At 51.1% G+C, this 20,583-nt stretch overlaps 1 protein-coding gene across 1 annotated transcript in view; it reads right to left on the bottom strand.

Moving 5' to 3' along the window:
- The window catches only part of EIF2B3 (eukaryotic translation initiation factor 2B subunit gamma), a 479,361-nt gene that overhangs the window by 267,882 nt on the left and 190,896 nt on the right, over nucleotides 1-20,583 (bottom strand). The window lies entirely within an intron of this gene.

Below are 20,583 nucleotides of genomic sequence, written 5' to 3' on the forward strand. Positions count from 1 at the left end.
ATAACACATGGTTTGCGGCACTCCTTTCTGTAATAGCAGGTGAAATATTTTTTTGCAAAACCATGTGTAATTTTGATGTTACATTTTTGAATGCTAGCTTCAACTATTGCAATCGGCGTTAATACAGTTTTAACTTTCTGCAGTGCAAATATTCTTTTCAAGCAATGAAGATGATGGAAACATAAATATTAGCAATGACTCCCATCAGCGAGGACCATGTAGTTGTTTTCAAACGGGTCTGACCGTCACCATAGTGTCCCACCTCAGCACACATAATGGAATTAGTGCGTCTGAAAAACGCTGAATACGAAGTAGCACAGTGAGAAGACACTGCTGTGTAGCAGTTCAGAATAAATGTGATCATGATAGTGTGGCGCCCTAAGGAGTCTAAAAATATATTTTTATGAGGTAGCATTATAAACTTATATCTCACTGTAGGCGAGGCAGCGAGAGCAGCAATTCCGTGGCCAGCCTCCGCTTACGGTCAACTTGGATTTACGGCCCGACTTTTTAACCGGTGTACAGTTTCAGGAGTGAGTTAAAAAAACAAACCCATGTGATTCAATTGGGGGGGTAGGTGAAGGAGGCCCCCCTCCATTACTGTGGTGCAAGAAGCAGCGAGCTGCGCAAGATTGCACCTCTCAGTGAGCAGACATAGAATGTAAATACATAAAAAGAACCGGACTCCTAAGTCTAAATTTAACCGGAGCCGACCCCCCTCAAAACAAATGCGTGCAGCTACAATACTAAGATGAGGCTGCGGCGGACGGCTCAATGATTATTAATAAAATGTTACCTACGACGCGGTGCCTCCTGAAGCGGCCACCATGGGTGAAGTTGAGTAAACACGTCACGCCGATGAAGGGAAACGCACGAATGTGCGCAAAAAGCTGTTCAAAACAAGGAAACAAACCTGCTCCTGTACTCCCCAGCTGGTCATGTGGTGCGCGTGAGGAAAACTACCGTGGGGCGGGACTTCCGTTTCCTGCTGGAAGCTCGCGCCCACGGAGTGCCTGGCCAGGAGAGGAGCAGTGGTGGCGGCTGAAGTCCGGAATGGCGGTAAGTGGGCTGGGGGAGTAAGAGGGGGAGGGGTATAGGACACTCGGTGCACTTGTGGGTGTGTGTGTGCGCGCGTGTGTGTATGCGACGGCGGGGTTGGGTTCTCTGTATGTGTGGGTGTGTGCGTGCATGGGCGCTCGTGTGTGTGTGTGTGTGTCTCTGTGTATGCGCATGCGTGTATGGTGTTTGGAGCTTCCCAGGAGACAGCAGCTGAGCGCGTTCCCCGCTCAAATCGCCTCCTTGAAGAGGCAATGCGCGTGGCCAGCACTGTCTCCTGGGAAGCAGAGTCCATAACAATAGATCTCGGCGAGTACAGTGCTTACGCACTGTATCGCTACGAGACCTAAAAAACTACAACGCATCCAGAACGCCTCAGCCAGGCTCATATTAGACATCCCGCGTAAAGAACACATCTCTGATCACCTGAAAAACCTCCACTGGCTCCCCGTCAATAAGAGGATCACTTTCCGGCTCCTTACCCACGCACACAAAGCACTCTACGAAATCGGACCAGAATGCTTCAACACACGACTATCCTTCTACACCCCCTCCCGCCAGCTACGATCCTCCAACCAAGCCCTTGCCATTGTACCTCGCATCAACAAAACCACCATGGGAGGTAGATCCTTCTCCTACCTAGCAGCTAAAACTTGGAACTCACTTCCCACTCACCTTCGCCTTACTCAGAACCACCTAGCATTCAGAAAGCAACTCAAAACGTGGATATTCGACAAGTAACTCCCCACCCTTCTTCAAGCGCCTTGAGACCCTCTGGGTATGTAGCGCGCTATACAAATCTTCTGACTTGACTTGACTTGACTTGCTGCCATCAGTGGAAGAGCCAGGTTTGGAATCCCTTTCTGAATTCCGGGAGAGATGATGATGTTTGGAGGTGGAGGGGAAAGTCGCTCCAGGATGTGGCAGCGAGGTAGTGGATGGAGCGTCCTCCTTCAGTCAAGGTTTGTTCCTAGTGCCCACCACCATACTGAACTGTTTGTAAGGTGGTGCCTGCCCAGTCAGACCCCCTCAGAGATCACCTCTTGAATGGCTCCCCACAAATCACTCGCCGCCACCGCCGAGAGTCAGCAGATCTTACCTGTCAGGACACCGAGTAAGGCAGAGGACTTTGCCCACACCAGCCGCCACCGCCAAGAGTCGAGGAACACCGGACTCCGCGCCGCCGCTCCGGGAGACTGCAAATCCCGGCAGGCACCGCGGCGGCGCGTCAGAGTGACGCGGCAGCGCCCTGTGAGCGCGCAAACAGGCGTTCATAAGGAGGAACACCCCGGCAGAGCGGGGGAGACCACAAATCACTCGCCGCCACCGCCGAGAGTCAGCAGATCTTACCTGTCAGGACACCGAGTAAGGCAGAGGACTTTGCCCACACCAGCCGCCACCGCCAAGAGTCGAGGAACACCGGACTCCGCGCCGCCGCTCCGGGAGACTGCAAATCCCGGCAGGCACCGCGGCGGCGCGTCAGAGTGACGCGGCAGCGCCCTGTGAGCGCGCAAACAGGCGTTCATAAGGAGGAACACCCCGGCAGAGCGGGGGAGACCACAAATCACTCGCCGCCACCGCCGAGAGTCAGCAGATCTTACCTGTCAGGACACCGAGTAAGGCAGAGGACTTTGCCCACACCAGCCGCCACCGCCAAGAGTCGAGGAACACCGGACTCCGCGCCGCCGCTCCGGGAGACTGCAAATCCCGGCAGGCACCGCGGCGGCGCGTCAGAGTGACGCGGCAGCGCCCTGTGAGCGCGCAAACAGGCGTTCATAAGGAGGAACACCCCGGCAGAGCGGGGGAGACCACAAATCACTCGCCGCCACCGCCGAGAGTCAGCAGATCTTACCTGTCAGGACACCGAGTAAGGCAGAGGACTTTGCCCACACCAGCCGCCACCGCCAAGAGTCGAGGAACACCGGACTCCGCGCCGCCGCTCCGGGAGACTGCAAATCCCGGCAGGCACCGCGGCGGCGCGTCAGAGTGACGCGGCAGCGCCCTGTGAGCGCGCAAACAGGCGTTCATAAGGAGGAACACCCCGGCAGAGCGGGGGAGACCACAAATCACTCGCCGCCACCGCCGAGAGTCAGCAGATCTTACCTGTCAGGACACCGAGTAAGGCAGAGGACTTTGCCCACACCAGCCGCCACCGCCAAGAGTCGAGGAACACCGGACTCCGCGCCGCCGCTCCGGGAGACTGCAAATCCCGGCAGGCACCGCGGCGGCGCGTCAGAGTGACGCGGCAGCGCCCTGTGAGCGCGCAAACAGGCGTTCATAAGGAGGAACACCCCGGCAGAGCGGGGGAGACCACAAATCACTCGCCGCCACCGCCGAGAGTCAGCAGATCTTACCTGTCAGGACACCGAGTAAGGCAGAGGACTTTGCCCACACCAGCCGCCACCGCCAAGAGTCGAGGAACACCGGACTCCGCGCCGCCGCTCCGGGAGACTGCAAATCCCGGCAGGCACCGCGGCGGCGCGTCAGAGTGACGCGGCAGCGCCCTGTGAGCGCGCAAACAGGCGTTCATAAGGAGGAACACCCCCGCGTCGCGGGACGCGAGCGGGACGCCCGGGGCGAAGCCCGGGCAAAGGGCGGGCCCTCTACGGCCCTCATCGGCAGGAGGAGGCAGGGGCAGGGCCCAACCCCCTGGACCACCAGAGACGCGCCTACAAGTAAGACCTTGTTGCTGTATTGTTTGCGAACTGTGTGACATCGATATGGCGACAAAAAAGAAACCTGTTGCTCTGCCCACTAACACCATGGATAATTACGTCGTGCAAACGGTTAAGAAAATAAATGAACAAAGAAGGGAATCACTTGGGTTAAGCCAGTCACCAGACTTGCGTGGGTTAAGCCCTACTTTGCCTCAGTCAGCAGAGGATAGCCCCTTTGTGCTGGTGGAAAATAGGGTCTCGCCAAATATATCATCTAGGATTGAGACTGACAGCCAGCCATTGATTATGCTAGCATCTCCCGTTACTCTGGAGGTAGACTCTGACAACGTTACTGACTCAGACCCAGAAACTGTATCTGGTCCTGTGGAGGACGACCCACCATTAATTGAGCATACACCACGGCCGGTGCGCGCCTGTGTGAAGAACCAACGGAAACAGGGCGGACAAAGGCCAAGAGTAAAAAGAAAAAGAATATTATCCCCTGGTCCCTCTAGAGCTCCACAAAAGGCTGTAGGGGAAGGGATTACAAGAAATAGTGGAGATGATGATATGTTTACTAAACTGCTCGAGGTTGTTGAGGGTAAACTTTTTGAAATTGTAAAACCTCTGATCTCCAAAATAGATAAATTACAGGCAGAAGTAAAACGACTTGGGGGCGTGCAAGCAAAGTTAACTGAGGAAATAGGTAGTCTTAATACTCTATTATCAACAATAGATACTACTGCAAGGGCTAATCAAGCTGGGGAAGGGCCATCTGGTGTGACGACTAATGTAGTGCATATACCTGCCCCGATAGTTCATCATAATACTGCAACTACAGTAGAGTGCCCATTGATAGGAAATGCACCCCAAGCACAAGTCCATGGAACAGACCCCCTGCAGTTTATCGAGGAAGCCTCACCTGTCGTACTGGTGTTAGCGAATGTACCTGTGCCGGATGACGGTGTCACCGAGTCATCTAGCTCATTGTGTAGTAAGGCCCTTCACTGGCTCTCTGGTAACATGAGGTTAGCGCCTGGTGGGATACAGCAACTGGCGCATGATATCAAATCAGCCAAACGTGTTCCCTGGATAGGGAATCGCCCCAAAAGATTTAAAGGGGACTGTGTGGTGGTAACGTTTGCCCACCCTGACGTACTTCCTAATGTCCTAACACATATTCTCCCACCCCAGCGTAGAAGAGGTACGGTGGTACCCCTAACATTAAAGTTCTTCTATGGGGAACAACAAAATGTAACTCTACCGAAAACACCAGCATTAGGGTGGGATAATCATTTGAATATGCGAAATCGCTGGGCACTCCCCCTAGTACCAAGCACGCTACTACATAATAGGTATGATGCCCTGTCTGGTCTTAATAATTGCGATTGACAAGAGGTCAGACATGAGCCTGCTGAAGGGGGTGTTGGATCTGATTTGCATCAGTCCCCAAATATAACTGCTACTACTGTTAGTATACAGCCTAAGCATGTGGGTCTACCCTGCAATACCTTAGCAGGGCCAACAACATCCCGCCTTATTGCCAGCTGGAATATTGCAGGACTAGCCTCTAAATTAGAAGTATTGGGGTGGTTAGAACTTATTAGAACATTTGATATCATATGCTTTCAAGAGACCTGGTGCCTAAATTTTGAGGGCCTTGATGGCTTTGTAGCTTACGAGTTACCAGCAACGGCTACTAGCTCAGGTAGGGCTAAAGGTGGTTTGTTAATCCTGACCTCAGTAAAAATGCGAACAAGGGTGAAGGAGCACATCACTGTGGGTAATAACTCTCAACTGTTGTGGCTAGTTGATGAGGCACACAAAAACATTTTGTTGATCAATATGTATAATAATGTTTTTGATGCCAGTAGATATAAGGTTATTTTAGATTTAGACATCGCAATCAAACAATTGATGAAAGTTTCCAATACAGTTTTTGAGTTCATATATGTGGGAGATTTTAATATTTCTGTTTGTCCTCTCTCTAACCACAAGTTGTGTGGCATTCTGAATCGTGTTGGAGAGCCAGCTACGCATTTCCAACATAATATCTATGGAGATACCCTGAACTCCTTCCTACTAGATTATGATATGGAAATCCTAGAGATTGAACAGGATGGGAAGGGTGATAGTTTGCCAACTTTTGTGGGGAGAGGGGCAAACACTGTAATTGATTTTATTTGCATGTCTTCCGAATTAGCCCATTTTAGTTCTGATGTCAAGGTTGTTGATTACTTGGTTAGTGACCATAACTGTCTTGTTATCGAAACTAGGTTTTGGAAAGCTTGTACAATTCCAGATAGCAGCCCTATTACAAACATTGAGGTACATAGGCCGAATGGATTCAGGATTAGGTGGGTTGGAGATAGAGCAGAAGTAACTTCTGACTGCATTATCTCACACTGCTTATCCGATATTACATCAATTATCGATGAGAAACCAAACCTGGAGGCCTGCACTTTTCATTTTATGAAAATCAATGTTTTTATTAGTAGTAAGTTCTCTAGGCTGACTGGAAATTTTAATAATAAAGCTAGGGGATGGTTCAACAACGCCTGCACTGTAGCATTGAAGTTACTGAAAAACGAACTATCCAACAAACCTAGAGACAAAACAGTCGTAGCCAAGCTTAGATCCGATTATAACCTGGCCCTTAAGCAAAGGAAAAATGAATTACGTGAGGAAGCCTGGGAGCGGCTGGATCTGGCGGCTGCATCGAATAACTGTACCCTTTTTTGGGCAGTAGTAAATAGCCCTTTTTTAAAAGACGATAAACTTCCCGTGTTAACCTCAAACGTGGGTAAGGAGTCGTGGGTACAGCACTTCTCCGGTATTTTTAACTCTAACACGGTAACGTTGCCGACAAGTTGCTCTTGGCCAGTACTTGATTTAGACATCACCTTACAGGAGGTCCTAAGTTGTATTAGGGCTAGCAAGGGCGGTAAGGCCCAGGGACCCGACGGTGTCCCAGTCGACATGTACAAATTTGCACCTGAGACTTGGGGACCAGTATTGGTCAAAGTTTTTAATGCTGCTGTTCGCTATACTTTCCCGTGCACCTGGTCTGAATCCATAATAGTCCCGATCCATAAGAAAGGGGACCGGGGAAATGTTAAAAACTACCGGCCAATCTCATTGCTGGATTCGTCTGTCAAAATTATGAGTCGTGTACTCCTCGTCCGATTAGAAGAGTGGGCTGAGTCTAATCAGATAATGACAGATTGTCAATATGGGTTCAGGAAAGGCAGAGGCTGCATTGAACAATGCTTAAACCTGGAGCTCCTGATAGGGAAATACACCCGAGCTAAAAATGGTTCGCTCTATCTATGTTTCGCTGACCTGAGCAGCGCTTTTGACCTGGTGGACCACGCCATATTGTGGACTACATTGCTAGAAATGGGAGCACCTAGGGAAATTATATACTTTTTGGCCCGTCTATACGAGAGGCTTAGCTCGTGCGTCCGTTATGGGCCCTCGGGCGAATGCACAGATAAATTTAGGGTCAGGAGAGGTATTAGACAAGGGTGTGTTTTGGCCCCTTTGCTTTTCACTTTGTTTATTAATGAAATTGATTCGATCCTAAAAGAGGTACCAGCGGACGCCCCTAGAGTAAACACAAGTCCCATCCCCGTGTTACTCTATGCGGACGACGCTGTGTTGCTCTCCAGGACCCCTCGGGGCTTACAGCTTCTGATAGATAAATTTGTGGCCTTTATCGAAAGGAGAAAGCTGATCATTAATAAGAGCAAGACTTATGTGATGGAGTGTGGAGCTAGTAAAGTCAAAACTAAAAAGCCCTATAGGTATCTCATCGATGGTCAAGAGGTACAGTGCGTGGAAAACTTTTGCTACCTAGGGGTCAACTTTTCTAAAAATGGCCGCTGGGACACCGAGCATAAGGTGGTGCGTGATAAAATGGCCAGGAGTGCAAATGGAATATTTGCCTTTGCAAGTAAATTAGGTAATAGAAGACCTAAAGCTATGCTTAAGATTTTCGAAGCCAGGTGTCTATCTGCTGCCCTCTACGGAGCAGGGGTATGGGGAGTATCCAGGGCAGAATCTTTGCAGGTAGAAGAGAATACATTTCTGAAAAAATTATTGTGTCTCCCGACTTCTACTGCTAATAGTCTGGTTCATAAAGAATTAGGACTATGTCATCTAAATGATTTACTATTATTGAGACCTTTGATGTTGTGGCGTTCTGTTTGGATTAAAGACGAAGTTGCATTTAATAGGACCATCATTGAGGATTGCCTTCGTCTTGACTATTTTCTCAGAATCCCTTGGATTAAATACATTATTGAATCCTTTTCTAATGTGTTTGGGTTTGACGTTGCTTCAGATCATTGCACTGCTTCGGATCTCTCTAAAAAGAGCCTGAAATCAATTTTCTTAAATCATTGTGCAGAAAGACGGGCCACGGATGATCTGAAGCTTTCTACCTGTGTACGTTATAACCATTTGAATGAATTTGTGGGCCTACATCCATACCTCACCCAGGTAACTAAAGGGCAACATAGGTTTGTTCTTACCAGGTTGAGGATGGGTACGGCCCATCTATTGGTTGCATTTCCTGAGATTAAAACACGCCCCACAGGTCCATGTCGGTGTGACAATATTTCAGAACAAAGCACAGAGCACTTTCTACTTACTTGTAACTTGTATAGCGAATGTCGTAAATTCTTTTTAAAACCTTTATTTATTAAATTCGGAGCCAGAACTGTTAAAGCGGCAATGAAATTACTTTTTAATATGAATCATCCTGACATCTGTTTTTATACAGCCAGTTATCTACTCAGGGCCATTAGTTATAGGAAAAGCATGATTTTTTAACACTTTTTATACAACATTTTACTTATTCTAAATCTTTTTAAATGTCTTATTCAATTTATTATATGTACTCTACTGTATTTTCTTTCTTAGTGATTGCGATTGTCTTGAACATTTTTAGCATGTTTTCTGTATGTATGTACTTTTATGGACATGATTTACATGTTTCCGAATAAAGTTTACTGAATTGAATTGAATGGCTCCCCAGGGAATCACCACCACCGGACACACGGCCACCTCTACAGGGCGAACACCCACCACAGCTCCATGTCTACATTGCTTTATATCCGCACTCGCGCCAAGGAACAGCACAGAAACAGCCAAGGAGCAGCAGAAACAGCCAAAGAGCAGCAGAAACAGCCAAGGAGCAGCAGAAACAGCCAAGGGGCAGCACAAACAGCCAAGGAGCAGCACAAACAGCCAAGGAGCAGCAGAAACAGCCAAGGAGCAGCAGAAACATAAATGGGGCAGCAAAAACAGCTAAAGAGCAGCAGAAACAGACAGGGAGCAGCAGAAACAGCCAAGGAGCAGCAGAAACAGCCAAGGAGCAGCAGAAACAGCCAAGGAGCAGCAGAAACAGCCAAGGAGCAGCAGAAACAGCCAAGGAGCAGCAGAAACAGCCAAGGGGCAGCAGAAACAGCCAAGGGGCAGCAGAAACAGCCAAGGAGCAGCAGAAACAGCCAAGGGGCAGCAGAAACAGACAGGGAGCAGCAGAAACAGCCAAGGAGCAGCAGAAACAGCCAAGGAGCAGCAGAAACAGCCAAGGAGCAGCAGAAACAGCCAAGGAGCAACACAAACAGCCAAGGAGCAGCAGAAACATAAATGGGGCAGCAAAAACAGCTAAAGAGCAGCAGAAACAGACAGGGACCAGCAGAAACAGCCAAGGAGCAGCAGAAACAGACAGGGAGCAGCAGAAACAGCCAAGGAGCAGCAGAAACAGCCCGAAGAAAGGGATGCGATCCACTGAGCAGACCGGTTGAAGTTCTAATCCCAGTGCCACGTCTTCACAACTCTGTGTGATCCTGGAACAATCACTGCATCTGCCTGATCGATCAAAACTGTGAGCGCTTTGAAGCAGTCTAAACACTGGCATCAAGCGCTAGAAACATGGGCGGAAGGCACTGCACATTGCCCCCAACACTGCCCGAATTCAGGGCAAATCCCTGCAAGGAAGGGCCCCAGAGTGCTGATCTTGTAATTATTGTCCGCGGACACTGTTCCAGGGGTTCTTTTCCAATGCACGTTACAGTCCATGCGTTCATTAAAGTACTTTTACTCTCTGGAACGTTCTCCTTGTTACATGCGCGAGTTCCGGAAATATCCGTCCCTAACATTCCGAGTGCGACGGACAATAATAGCGGGCGCCGTCCACGGCCGCACCTCGGGGCCCTGGAAACGCCACCGGGCCCGAGATCCGGGGTGCTTCTAGGCGCAGGGGCTTGGACTCCACACTGACGTGGCTCATGTGTCAGCTGCAGCCTGAGGCTTGGGGTCTAAACCCCACTCTTTCCACTGAATGTCACTGTGATTCTGAGCCAATCGCTTCATCTCCCTCTACCGATTTCCCAGAGATGCATACACATGTGAGCGCCTCGAAATGGGCTGACGCTTGCATTAGGCGCTATATACACTGGGCACTATATACAGTACGGGACACTTGCAAGCACTCCTTCGGTGTGGGACTGAGGGAATAGGCATGACCCAGCAGGGCGGGGCTGAAGAGCACTGGAACGCCTGCATTAGGCGCTATATAAAATACTGGATATTTGGATGCGCCCCTTCTGAGGGGTGGGGGAGGGGGGAGGTAATAAGCGCCCATACATTACACTGGACATGTGTACGCCCCCATCTGTGGGGCTGAGAGAACAGGCATAAGGCTGCGGGGCTGAAGCGCACAGGAACGCCTGCATAAGGCGCTATAAACATTACTGGACATCTGTAAGCACCCCATCTGTGGGGCTGAGGGAGCAGGCATGGCGCTGCAGGGCACCGGAAGCACGTGTGTGGTCCAGGCCAGGAGGCTGCGCTGCAGGTCAAGGAGAGGAGCTCTGGGTGGTCCCGGTACCGGAATGGCTGCAGGGACGGAGGTGCGCCGAGGGCTGTGTGGGCCACAGCACTAGAATAGCACAGGTAGCCAAAAGTAACTATTGGGAAGGAGGGCGGCGCCGTGGGTGGTCGTGGTGCAGGGGTGGCAGCGGACGGCACAGCTCACTCTGGATACCCGTCTGAGGGTGAGCGGGCAGGCTCGAGGTGAAACAAAGAGTGCTGCGAAGGCTGGTGGACATCTGTACAGCTGCTATGGGGGGCGTGTGTGTGCGTGTGTCTCTCCAGAGGCCTTGAATGTGGAATCTGAGCTGTGTGTGAGTGGGTGGCAGGACTGGAGCAGCCCGGGGTCCTCAAAGGATGATCAGAGCTGCGTCAGCAGGGGTGGGTGTGTGCTGTGGAAGAGGGTCCCTCATGTGAGGCAGGGTTCAGAGCTGTGGGCTCTTTGCAGTACTGGAAGATGCAGGCTCCTGACTAACCCCACTATCCAAGGATACTCCACCCTGCGAAATATTAGGACATCAACAGCAGTAGTGGTCCAAAGTATAATTGAGCATTTTTTCCATTGTAGACTTTTAGTTTACAGCACCGAGCACTTTATCCTGGTTTCACTCGATTCGATCTACGGTACTAGTCTTCTTTTAGATCAACAACCCACTTCTATCCTTTTAAACTTGTTTTATTGTAAATGTAAATGAGACTCATGTTAATTAATGCATTAATATAATAATTTGAGTACATTTGATGAGATTTATGTTAATTAATGCATTGATATAATCGTCCTTGCACATTGTGTATATTGGTGGATGTGCCACCCTTTTATGATTTAAACGAAATCAAATAAAAGTAATTTATCTCTATCCAAGGATGGCGAGAATCCTTGTCTCCCTGAACTGAAGTGCAGCACTGTGGAGAATGCCCAATCACGGAGCTTTATCCTTGATTATTGTTCTGGCCTTCACGACAAGTCTCGGCCATGGGCAACAGTGCTTGCCAGCAGCGAATGCGGCTCTGGGGGCGTCAAGCAGCTCACTGCGGAGGCCCAGCTGTTGGTTCTTTCCAGACTACATTATGGGAGCTCACCTCTCTCTGGTCTCCCTCAAGGACATTTGGCACCCAGGAGCAGGGCTTGACTCTGTCGCCCATTGTGATACAGGCCACAAGAAATGCAATCGCCTTTTTCCTATTCTCTGGACTCTGTAATGGCTTCCCAATGAGGCAAGAACCAAATTTAAGATCGGAGCACCGCTCAAAGTCATCCACGACTCCACACCTGATCTGGTGGAAGAACGGAGAGTCTCAAGACCCCAACTAGAAGAATGACGTCATCCTTCTTACTCGAACCCCTGACTTTCAGGCAGGAACACTGTATGAAACAGCCACAGCGTGGTAGGGTACAAGGCAATGGAGCTCTCGCCCACCAGCCCTTTGCACAACCTCTCGTCTCATCACATGTGCAAGGGTACTCAAAATCATCCTATTTGAGAGACACTTTCGTTAAAGCAAGGATTGTTGCATTGCCCCTGCCCAGCCTAGTGCTGCCTGTTTGCTCTTTCTGTTATCAGGATGATTTATATTTGTTTTATTATGATTGTTGTCCATGTATTCCTTTTGTGGTGTTGTTCATATGCAGATATGAACTGCCTATTCCTTTTTAGGTCTCACTCTTGCGATGTCTCTTCTTTAGACATGCTGTATTCAGGATATGGGCATAAAAGCTCCACCTTGCTTATTGATTGGCTCCTGTCCCGGTCCTTTGTAAATGGTGGCTTTTCATTGGTCAACAGGCTTAGTAGTCCCTCCTTAGTACCGCCTTGTCCATTCTTGTAACCTCCCTGTTAAATGTGTTGTTACTCCCAATGTGTTAACCACATGGCTGCTGCGGGGATTTTTGCCCTGTGCTGCAAATTGCCATTTTGCTGTTTCCATGACGAGCTCAGCTCGTCATCAGCACACGACACCCGTGGGTGATGACGAGCTGAGCTCGTCATCAGCAGCGAAAGGGTTAATAACAACCCCAGAGCACTATTTTCTTTAAAGGGGCTTCAGGCAGGACACACAATTGGTCCTGAGCTAGGCTGACAGTGGCTACTTTACTCTCTAGCACATCCCACATCTATATGAGACCTTCTATACATTTCACTTCATTAGCTCCACACAAAGTACAACCTAATCCTGAATTAATATAATAATGATTTTGTCACATTTCAAAGCTACTAATTGTATGTATGGACACAGCTATTTGAATGTACTTGTGCTACTGTCTTGCACGCAATGCATTTTGGGTAGGGTGGATTTACCATATCTTCTGCAGTGCCATATGTTATGTTATTTGGAATTTATAAAGCGCACGACTACTCCTAAGAGTGACCCGGCGCTGAGAAAAAGGCCACCATAACAGCTGACAGGAATGCACCCTAACCACAGAACCGGAAAAGCCTACAGATGAAAAAGCCATGTCTTCAGATTCCGCCTAAAGGCCAATAGGTCCGGGATCTGTCGCAAAGGGGGAGGAAGGCTGTGCTAATACTTGAAAAGATCTCCCCTCCCCACCCAGGAACGCATTATCTTCGGAGTCAAGATCAAGCGCAGGGTAGAGGACCTTAGAGAACGCTGAGGCCGTATAAGGCTGAAATCTTTCCCTTAGATATGGGGCCCCAATCTTATGGAAAGCTTTGAAGACCAGGACTAAGGCTTTAAAGTGGATTATTTTTCGCACTGGAAGCTAATGAAGTGCGGACAAGAGTTGAGAGGTATGTGTCCTGGGTTTGGTTAAGAAGATGGCCCTAGCTGCCATGTTCTGAATGATCTGCAGACGGCCAAGTAGGTACTCTGGAAGTCCCAAATACAAGGAATTGACGTAATACAGTTTTAACATCACTAGGGCCTGGACAACTGTTTTACGAAGAGAGACTGGTAGTAAGGGAATAAAGTTTTCAGCATTTTCAACGTCCCAAAGCAGGCGCCTGCCATTGATTGGACTTGCGCTTTCATAGAAAGTGCAGAATCCAATTTGACCCACAGATTTTTCGCCGTAGTGACCTCAGACGAGGGGTGGGCGGGGACATGTCTTGCGGCCACCAGGAATGCCAGGCTTCGTGTGGACGAGGGCCAAAGAAAATACTCTGATTTATCCGAGTTGCATTTTAGTTGGTTACAACTAAACCACGAGAAAACTTCAGAGAGGCAGTTATTTATCCTGGTCCCATTGAAGTCAAAGCCCTTCTCGCACGTGAACAACAGTTGAGTGTCGTCCGCGTATGACACTATTTTTGCGCCATGCTTCTCGGCGAGAAGGGCAAGGGGGGCCACATACAAATTAAATAATGAGGAGCTCAGAATAGATCCCAGCGGAACGCCCACTTTCAAGGGTGGGATTTCTGCGGAAAAAGGAGGTGCCCAGACTGTTTGAGAGCAGTTGCTGAGAAAGGATGTAAACCATTTCAATATCGTGCCTCCAAACCCGCCTCCCTCAAGTATTTGCAGAAGTCTCCTGTGGGGGGACGGTATCGAAGGCCGCAGAGAGGTCCAGCAACATCAAAACCGCGTTGCCTCCTCTATCTAACGTGGCTTTAATAATCTCGGCAACTTCTAGCAAGGGAATTTCAGTGCTGAAGTTGGCTCAAAAGCCAGATTGACTAGGATGTAGGAGAAGGTTGACCTCAACAAAATTTGTGATAACTTCGTTCACGTATTTCTCCAAAACCGTGGAGGAAAAGGACAGGAGGGAGATAGGCCTGTAATTGCTGGTGACCTCAGGGTCTGCCGTGGGTTTCTTTAAAAGGGGGAGGATTTTGGCATTTTTCCAAATTTGTGGCATAAGCCCCTCCCGCAATACAGTATTTAAAATCGAATTAACAGCCGGGTTGATCACTTCAGCTATGGAAGACAAAACTTTTGCTGGACAGGGGTCAGATGGTGAACCTGACTTGAGGTTTTTCATAAGAGAAAGAGATTGCTCAAGACCAATCTTTGGGAACTGCAAAAGTTGGGAATCCATGCTGCAACAAGGGTGTGGATCACGGACTTCCTCCAACTCTGACGGTTGGTTAGCGAAGGAGTCCTGAATACTTAAAAATGTTCCCATGGAAGAAGCTAGCCATACGCTTGGTCCAATCACTTGTGGGGACGAAAGGGCGGCTAATAGATGAGGGAGACTAGAAACTTTTTACAATAGTAAAAAGTTCTCTACTTTTGTTGGCTGCCTGTTGAATTTTAGTGGCAAGGAAAGATTTTTTTCTCCTCTCGAACTTTCTTAAAGTGTTATTTTAATGCTTGATTATAGATGGCTTTGTCCGAGGGACTGTAGTTGCTACGCTATACTCTTTCCAGATGTTTACATGAGCTTTGCTTTTTTTTTTAAGTATCCGTGAACCAGGGAGCTGAGGTCCTGGTAAATTTGGCTGCTTTTACAGTAGAGGGGGCAAGTTCCTGCGCCTGCTGGTTAAGCCTGTCCTCTAGGGATAGTACATCCCGCTCGGGCTGACCACTGAGGTGGACAGGGCATTGGTGCAGGGCACTCTGTATTGCCTCCGGCGAGATCAGGTGAAAAGGTCCGAAACTACTGCGGGTGAGAGATTTACCCAGAGGGAACAGTTTGTCAGGTTCCTTGATAATAATAACGTTTATCAGGTAATGGTCGGACAGGTTAGAGCGAGGGGAGCCGCAATTTCAATCCTAGCTGAGGAGAAGACCTGGTCTAAGGTGTGCCCTTTATCATGCTTGGGTAAATTAAGATACGGGTAAGGTTAAAAATGTCTAAAGATTCGTACAATTTTATAATTTCTGGATCTAGAGCGTTATCTATATAGATATTGAAATCGCCCAGAACCAGGCATTGGCTATGATTGGCCGTAATAAATGCAGACTCATGGCTGATAGACTCTAGGAATTTACCCGCCGGGTCCAGGAGTGCGATAAATCAAAGCCCCTGCAATGGACTGATGTGCCGAGACGGTCAGCAGGAAGCCCAAGCTTTCCGCACTTTCCAGATCTGGCAACAGTAAAGGGGTACAGCCAAAAAAGCTCCTGAAGATTAGGGATTATCTGCCCCCCCCTACCCATAGTATGGTCCTTCCTTAGGATCAGGTAGCCAGGGGGGTGGCATTAGCAATAGTAGGGTAGGAGGCTTCAGTTAGCCATGTTTCCATCAGAAACACTAGGTCTGGGTTATGGTCGGCTAGTAAATCATATAATTGAAGCTCATGTTTTTTTTGCGGAGCCTGTATTTAATAAACAAGCCTTTAACTGTTTGCCAGCAACTCCTGCGCAGACGTATGTGTGCAGGGGGCAGGTGTAACATCAAATAACCCCAGGTTAGGTGAGGCTACCCAGTTGCAATCTTTACAGCCGGGAGAGGGATTACTCCCAGGTAAGTGATAGTGAGGTCTACACAACATACGCCTACAAATATCAAGAAGGCACTGTATGCTGTACCTGATCTTAAGAAGCTGTTCTAATGACAAACTGGCAGCAATTACGGCCCCGGCCGCCTCCGGGACGCTAATGGGCGCAGACAGGCTCTGCCTTTGGCGCGCACGCGCAGCGTCTCGCTTTGATGAGGCCAGCATGAGAGCAGCGTGGAACAACTAGACCGGACCGTCTAGAAAACATGGCGGTGACGGTCGGAAGCACCACAACTCAGGGTTCGATTCCCCCTCCGGTAAATTTTAGTAAATAAAAATTCCCACACAGGTAAATACCACAAAGTAGTCCCATGGGACCTCTTTTGGCCACATATGGCACTGCACCCTGCAACATGGCTAGGTCAACCATCGACATTTATAATGCCAATAACGCCAACTCCAACAAATGCGAGACTGATTGCATTTCGAATGAAATAGGTCTTGCATTTGTTAAAGTTAGAGCTGTTGGCATTAAAAATGATAATGATTTTTACTTTTGCCTTTTATACCAATGGCAATAGTGCTATTCAAATATAATAAAGCCACTGCAAATAAAAAAAGAGAGTAAAAAACATTGTTATTTTTAACGCCAACAGCTCTAACTTTAACAAATGTGAGACCTATTGCATTGCAAATGCTTGTTTTTCAGCTCTAATCAGCTGTTTGGTGTTTGTTATCCAGAACAGGTCCTGCACTCTTGTAAAGCACTTCGGGTAAAGTCCGCGCTACATAAAAACGCATAAATATATAAATAAAGGGGCACGGGGCCCCTAGTGTCCGGGAAGGGAGGGATGTGTGCTGGGGGCCCGCCTTCCTTCCTCGCCCCCAGGGAGGGGGTCGCCGCTGTCCCCCATGGAGGAGGGGGCCCCAGCCCCCGCGCGCGCGCAGCCCCGTGTTTGCACAGGCCGAGTCTGATGAGATAATGGCGGCAGAGTGTGTCGCAGTGATTTATTTGTACTTCCTGGGAAGGCCTGCACCTGGGTGTGAGCAGATGGGCCACCCAGGAAGCGCAGACGGAGAATACTGAGACCTGTCTGCGCGGCTGGAAGAAACAGGCCCCCCCGAAAACACAATCTGGGCAGGAAATGCGTCCACATACAGACCTGCAGACAGGTGGCGGGTTTACAGTCCGGCCTGGTATGAGTGATGAGGCCTCAGGCCACCGAGAAACACAGACTCCAACTCCCGAAAGAGGTGGACACAGGCCCGCCGAGGCAGGGTGAGAGGACCACAGGCTAGCCTACAGGACGACAGCAGACTGACCTAAGGGGATGACAGCAGACTGACCTAAGGGGGAGACAGCAGACTGGACTAAGGGGGATGACAGCAGACTGACCTAAGGGGATGACAGCAGACTGACCTAAGGGGGAGACAGCAGACTGACCTCAGGAGAGAGGCCAGCAGACTGGACTAAGGGGGAGCCAGCAGACTGGACTAAGGGGGAGACAGCAGACTGACCTGAGGGCGAGACAGCAGACCCACCTGAGGGGGAGACAGCAGACTGGCCTGAGGAGAGAGGCCAGCAGACTGGACTAAGGGGGAGACAGCAGACTGACCTAAGGGGGAGACAGCAGACTGACCTAAGGGGGAGACAGCAGACTGACCTAAGGGGGAGACAGCAGACTGGACTAAGGGGGAGACAGCAGACTGGACTAAGGGGGAGACCGCGCACTGGCAGAGTGGCCTCAGGAGAGAGGAAAGCACTGGCCTCAGGAGAGAAGACAGTGCACTGGCCTCAGGAGAGAGGACAGCGCACTGGCCTCAGGAGAGAGGACAGCAGAGTGGCCTCAGGAGAGAGGAAAGCACTGGCCTCAGGAGAGAAGACAGCGCACTGGCCTCAGGAGAGAAGACAGCAGAGTGGCCTCAGGAGAGAGGAAAGCACTGGCCTCAGGAGAGAAGACAGCGCACTGGCCTCAGGAGAGAAGACAGCGCACTGGCCTCAGGAGAGAGGACAGCGCACTGGCCTCAGGAGAGAGGACAGCGCACTGGCCTCAGGAGAGAGGACAGCGCACTGGCCTCAGGAGAGAGGACAGCGCACTGGCCTCATGAGAGAGGACAGCAGAGTGGCCTCAGGAGAGAGGAAAGCACTGGCCTCAGGAGAGAAGGCAGCGCACTGGCCTCAGGAGAGAAGACAGCGCACTGGCCTCAGGAGAGAAGACCAGGCACTGGCCTCAGGAGAGAAGACCAGGCACTGGCCTCAGGAGAGAGGACAGCGCACTGGCCTCAGGAGAGAGGATAGCGCACTGGCCTCAGGAGAGAGGACAGCGCACTGGCCTCAGGAGAGAGGACAGCGCACTGGCCTCAGGAGAGAGGACAGCGCACTGGCCTCAGGAGAGAGGAAAGCACTGGCCTCAGGAGAGAAGACAGCGCACTGGCCTCAGGAGAGACGACAGCGCACTGGCCTCAGAAGAGGACAGCACACTGGCCTCAGGAGAGGACAGCGCACTGGCCTCAGGAGAGGACAGCGCACTGGCCTCAGGAGAGGACAGCGCACTGGCCTCAGGAGAGAAGACAGCGCACTGGCCTCAGGAGAGAAGACAGCGCACTGGCCTCAGGAGAGAAGACAGCGCACTGGCCTCAGGAGAGAAGACAGCGCACTGGCCTCAGGAGAGAAGACAAGGCACTGGCCTCAGGAGAGAAGACAAGGCACTGGCCTCAGGAGAGAAGACAAGGCACTGGCCTCAGGAGAGAAGACAAGGCACTGGCCTCAGGAGAGAAGACAAGGCACTGGCCTCAGGAGAGAAGACAAGGCACTGGCCTCAGGAGAGAAGTCAAGGCACTGGCCTCAGGAGAGAGGACAAGGCACTGGCCTCAGGAGAGAGGACAAGGCACTGGCCTCAGGAGAGAGGACAAGGCACTGGCCACAGGAGAGAAGACAGCGCACTGGCCTCAGGAGAGAAGACAGCGCACTGGCCCCAGGAGAGAAGACAGAGCACTGGCCTTAAGAGAGAAGACCAGGCACTGGCCTCAGGAGAGAGGACAAGGCACTGGCCTCAGGAGAGAGGACAAGGCACTGGCCTCAGGAGAGAGGACAAGGCACTGGCCTCAGGAGAGAGGACAAGGCACTGGCCACAGGAGAGAAGACAGCGCACTGGCCTCAGGAGAGAAGACAGCGCACTGGCCTCAGGAGAGAAGACAGCGCACTGGCCCCAGGAGAGAAGACAGAGCACTGGCCTTAAGAGAGAAGACCAGGCACTGGCCTCAGGAGAGAAGACAGCGCACTGGCCTCAGGAGAGAAGACATCGCACTGGCCTCAAGAGAGAAGACAGCGCACTGGCCTCAGGAGAGAAGACAGCGCACTGGCTTCAGGAGAGAGGACAGCGCACTGGCCTCAGGAGAGAGGACAGCGCACTGGCCTCAGGAGAGAGGACAGCGCACTGGCCTCATAAGAGAGGACAGCAGAGTGGCCTCAGGAGAGAGGACAGCGCACTCGCCTCAGTAGAGAGGTCCAGGCACCGGCCAAAGGAGAGAGGACAGCTTACTGGGCTTAGGAGAGAAGACAGCGCACTTGCCTCAGGAGAGAGGATGGAAGACTGACCTAAGGAGAGGGCACAGCAGACCTGCCTCAGGAGAGAGGACTGGAGACTGGCCTCAGTAGAGAGGACAGTGCAGTGGCCTCAGGAGAGAGGACAGCGCAGGAGAGAGGACAGCGCACTGGCCTCAGGAGAGAGGTCCAGGCACCGGCCAAAGGAGAGAGGACAGCGCACTGGCCTTTGGAGAGAGGACAGCACACTGGCCTCAGGAGAGAGGATAAAAGACTGACCGAAGAAGAGGGCACAGCAGACCCGCCTCAGGAGAGAGGACTGGGGACTTGCCTCAGGAGAGAGGATAGCGCACTGGCCGCAGGAGAGAGGACAGCGCACTGGCCTCAGGAGAGAAGACCAGGCACTGGCATTCAGGAGAGAGGACAGCAGAGTGGCCTCAGGAGAGAGGACAGCAGAGTGGCCTCAGGAGAGAGGACAGCGCACTGGCCTCAGGAGAGAGGACAGCGCACTGGCCTCAGGAGAGAGGACAGCAGAGTGGCCTCAGGAGAGAGGACAGCAGAGTGGCCTCAGGAGAGAGGACAGCAGAGTGGCCTCAGGAGAGAGGACAGCGCACTGGCCTCAGGAGAGAAGACGGCGCACTGGCGTCAGGAGAGAGGACAGCACACTGGCCTCAGGAGAGAGGACAGCGCACTGGCCTCAGGAGAGAGGACAGCAGAGTGGCCTCAGGAGAGAGGACAGCAGAGTGGCCTCAGGAGAGAGGACAGCGCACTGGCCTCAGGAGAGAAGACGGCGCACTGGCCTCAGGAGAGAGGACAGCGAACTGGCCTCAGGAGAGAAGACAGCGAACTGGCCTCAGGAGAGAAGACAGCGAACTGGCCTCAGGAGAGAAGACAGCGCACTGGCCTCAGGAGAGAGGACAGCGCACTGGCCTCAGGAGAGAGGACAGCGCACTGGCCTCAGGAGAGAGGACAGCGCACTCGCCTCAGTAGAGAGGTCCAGGCACTGGCCAAAGGAGAGAGGACAGCTTACAGGGCTTAGGAGAGAAGACAGCGCACTGGCCTCAGGAGAGAGGACAGCACACTGGCCTCAGGAGAGAGGACAGCG

Source organism: Lissotriton vulgaris, chromosome 1_1 (assembly GCF_964263255.1).
Source record: "Lissotriton vulgaris chromosome 1_1, aLisVul1.2, whole genome shotgun sequence".
Lineage (NCBI taxonomy): Eukaryota > Metazoa > Chordata > Amphibia > Caudata > Salamandridae > Lissotriton > Lissotriton vulgaris.